We start from the raw sequence: 4,472 nt of genomic DNA, 5'->3' as shown, positions 1-4,472 counted from the left end.
AAAGTCTTATTGTGACCTCTGCCAACATATCTGCTCTTTTGCTCCCCACCTCTTTGAAAACATTAAATCTTCTTGAAACTAATAGGGAAGTAGTGGCCCAAAATTATCCTTGGGAATATGTAAGATAAATTAGGATAGGATAAACTAAGAAGATATAGCACTTGGACCTCAAGGTTCAAAGTTACTCTTTTTTAAAGGTCTTAGTTTATTAATTCTTTCATGAAAAATTTGCATAGATCTTTACTCCTTCTTTTTGCCACAACAACATTGGCCTTTGCAGTCCCCCTGACTTTCTTCATTCTGTTTAGTTCCTTCCTCTGTTTTCTTCAGGTCTTCTTTTTCTCATGTAGGTTATGTCTTACAACTCTACATTTGGGTTCAATTTTCTTCATGTAACCCAAGGAATCCTAAATCTTGCCAAAGCCAGTTGTCTTGCCACCACCAAAATAGGTTCTGAGTCCAAGTGTAACATCTGGTGTGGTCTTGTACATGTGAGGTGTTTTTTTCCTGAATTTCTGTCTTAGGTACTATTGCCTTTCCAGGGTGAAGGATGTCAATGACCCTTTGTTCCCTCTGCAATGATCAGTCGATCATGAACTTCCTGGTTCAATAGCTACTGTGTTGTTCATGATGGTGGCTGATCTTCAAGCAGCCAAGGAGGAAAAGAGTCAAAGTTACCTTTTTGTTTTTCAATTGTTTTAGGAACTCTATTTATTTTTATTTTTTTATTTTAGATTTTTTATTATATTTTTTCCATTATCATATAGTTCCTTTGTACCTCACTCCCCCCAGCAATCACCACACTGTTGTCCATGTCCATGAGTCCTTTTTCCTTTTTGCTTAATCCCTTCACCCTCCCCCAGCTATCATCTGTTCTCCATCTATGAGTCCATCTCTGTTTTGCCTGTTAGTTCAGTTTGTTCATTAGATTCCACATATGAGTAAAGTCATATGGTATTTGTCTTTCTTTGATTGGCTTATTTCACTTATCATAATGTTCTCCAGGTACATCCATACTGTTGCAAAGGGTAAAATTTTATTTTTTTTACAGCCGAGTAGAATTCCATTGCCCCATGGTGCAAATGTTCCATAATTATTTTATCAACTCCTCTACTGAATAGATACTTCACCAAAGAGGACATACAGATGACCAGTGGACATATGAAAAGATGCTCAACATCACTAATAAACAGAGAAATGAAAATAAAAACCACATGAGATGCTACTTCACACCTGTCAGAATGGCTATCGTCAATAAATCAAAAAACAAGTGCTGGTGAGGATATGGAGAAACGAGAGCCTTTTTGCACTGTTGGTGGGGATGCAGACTGGTGCAGCCACTGTGGAAAGCAGCATGGAGATATGTCAAAAAATTAAAAATGGATCTGCCTTTTGACCTAGCACTTCCTCTTCTGGGAATATATCTGAAGGAACCCAAAACACTAATTCAAAAGAACATAAGCACCCCTATGTTCATTGCAGAATTATTTACAATCACCAAGATATGGAAGCAGCTCAAGTGTCCATCAAAGTTACTTCTTAATTTGCCTGTTCTTGCCAACAAACCAGCAAGAATTATTACAACTACAACTCTGATAGATAGTTAGTCAGCTTCTTCCTAGTGCCAAGGAGCTTTTACTCAAAGAAAGGAATTAGTTCCAGCATTGAAAAAATATTTATAATAAAATAATATGTCTTAAACAAGTATATGACTCAGTATAAGAAGCAAACTTGGCATTATACCAGGATGATATATCATTCTGGTACAGAATTGAGGACCATATACTGACTGCAGAATTTTTTTTATCCTTACCCGAAGACATTTTCATTGCTATTAGAGAGGGAGGAAGGGAGACAGAGAGAGACACTGATGTGAGAGAGAAGCACCTATTGGTTGCCTCCCCTATGCTCCCAGACCTGTGACCGAACCTATAACCTAGGTATGTGTCCTGACTGGGAATCAAATTCGAAACCCTTTGGTTATGGGATGATGCTCCAACCAACTGAGCCACACCTATGAAGGCTGATTGCCAAATATTTTGGATGAAAATGAATTATGGGTGTGAAATGAACTTCTATTGCATATTATGCATTGACCTGGGTGCTTTTATTGTCATATGTGGTTTATTTTATCTTTAAATCTATTCTACAATTAAGTGTTTTTCTATTTTCAATGAAAGGAGTGGAACTCAAATGCAAAGAAGTTAAGGAACTTGCCCAGGGTCACACACCTACTACCTCAGACCATGGCACATCCTCAAAGCTTATAAGCAATGTTGGTGTAGCAGAACCTGGTCTCATCACTGAGCTTCCTCACACTATTCCATAACCTTTTTTTTTATAGTGTTGAACACTAGAAGTCATAATATTGTGATCTATTTTTCACAGTAATTTGATCATCTTAATTGCTGTCCTGCTGTCAGGATTTTGATACACCCTAGTGAGGCAAATTTGGTGATAATGATACTCAGGCCTCTTAGGTTTGATTGCTTATTGTCAGTTCAGCATAATTTCTATCCACACAGACCATACTTTCCAGAATCCCCCTCCCATATTGTTCTACTTCACAGTTTGTCAATGAAAAGAATACAAGATATGAACAACAAAAGGGAAGGGACATCATTATTTTAAAAAGTTCTTGGCATGTCACATGGATATAAATGAGGTCATAGAGACTTTCTGGGTTTCCTGAGGTTATCCATTTGATTATACAGACTGAGATGTTTAGCAGAAACTTGTCCACAGCTACTTGTGAAGTTCAGAAATTTACCCATGAAACTTTTAAGAACTACTGAGTTGGGTCTCAAATGAGGCCTTCAATGACTGTTTCTCCAGCCTTCTGCTGCAGCCTTCCTGATCTTCATACATGCGACTTTCCCCACATGCATGCAATCCCTAATGCCTATATTAACCCCTTTATTCCCATAAGACATAGAATGGTTCTAGTTCTTTGTGTGAATCCAAACGGACACACTACCCTGCCCCTGTGTTTTCACCACCCCAGGGTCAATACTGCAAAACCTGGAGCCACCAGGTGATGAGGCCAGTAATGCAAACACTCTTACCCTACCAGATATTTTTCAGTTTGTTAGTGAGGTTGAGGGGAGGGAAAAAAATCTCAGTGGACCTTTCAGGGAATAAGCCTACAAGAACCAGGACAGGACTGAGAGAGGGTGTGAGCAAGACTTTAGCTGTGTCTTAAACCACCTGAAGACAAGAAAATAACTTAAGAACTGGTTATTCTGATTAAGAAGAAAGCGAAGTGATCTTAAAATGAACAAAGCAGAGTAGGACTCACTATAGGAAGTATTCTTCTAAAACTGCTATTTTACTACAGTATATATTTATATATAATTTGTCTATGTTCCCTATTTTCAGAAAATAATTCTAGCAACTTAGTGACATAAACACTGGATAATAATAAATAAATAAATAAATAAATCAGAAACAAAGGTCAGATTCAGAAATAATATGCAAAATGCCTAATGGGATCTATGTCTATTTTACTTACCACTATAATTCAAGGTAACCCAAAAGTTGCTCAATAAATATTTGCATCAGAAATATGTACATTATGTATCAAGACACATCATAATTAAAATATCAAAAGTTAAAGATAGCCCTGGCTGGCATAGCTCAGTGGATTGAGTGCGGGCTGCAAACCAAAGTGTCGCAGGTTCGATTCCCAGTCAGGGTACATGCCTGGGTTGCAGGCCATAACCCCCAGCAACTGCACATTGATGTATCTCTCTCTCTCTCTATCTCCCTCCGTCCCCTCTCTAAAAATAAATAAATAAAATCTTTTAAAAGGTTTAAGGATAAAGATAGAATCTTAAAATTATCAAAAGTAAAACAGTTAGTTACCTACAGGGAAGTTCCTATGAGACTATCAGCTGATTTCTCAAAAGAAGGTTTGCAGGCTAGAAGGGATTGGCAAGAAATAGTCAAAGTCATGAAAAGATTGCTGTACCAGCAAAGCTACCATTTAGAATCAAAGGGCAGACAAAGAGCTTCCAAGACAAGAAAAAACCTAGAGTTCATCATCGCCAAACCATTATTACATAAAATGTTAAAGGCACTTATTTGAGAAAAAGATCAAAACTATGAACAATAAAATGGCAATAAATACATATCTGTCAACAATTGAATCTAAAAAACAAACTAAGCAAACAGGAAGAACAGAGACAGGGTCATGAATACAGAGACTGTTTTGATGGTTGCCAGATGGGAGGGGTATGGGGGGTAATGGGTGAAGAGGTGAGATTAAGAAGTACAAATAGGTAGTTACAGAATAGCCATGAGAATGTGAAGTGCAGTATAGGAAATGGAGTTGCCAAAGAACTTACACTCATGACCCATGGCCTGAGGGAATGGAGACCGCTGGGTGGAGGGGGGCAAAGAGGGAAAAATCAGGAAAACTGTAATAATATAATCAATGCAATATAATTAAAAAATAAAAGACATGAAAAATG

At 37.6% G+C, this 4,472-nt stretch overlaps 1 pseudogene; it reads right to left on the bottom strand.

Annotated features, from left to right (window-relative positions):
- Positions 1-200: 200 nt before the first annotated feature.
- On the bottom strand, positions 201-629 carry LOC114494791 (annotated as a pseudogene).
- Positions 630-4,472: the final 3,843 nt, after the last annotated feature.

Source organism: Phyllostomus discolor, chromosome 4, assembly GCF_004126475.2.
Source record: "Phyllostomus discolor isolate MPI-MPIP mPhyDis1 chromosome 4, mPhyDis1.pri.v3, whole genome shotgun sequence".
In the NCBI taxonomy this organism is placed as follows: Eukaryota; Metazoa; Chordata; class Mammalia; order Chiroptera; family Phyllostomidae; genus Phyllostomus; species Phyllostomus discolor.
The sequence above is the reverse complement of the archived record's forward strand: the minus strand, read 5'-3'. Positions and strand labels throughout refer to the sequence as shown.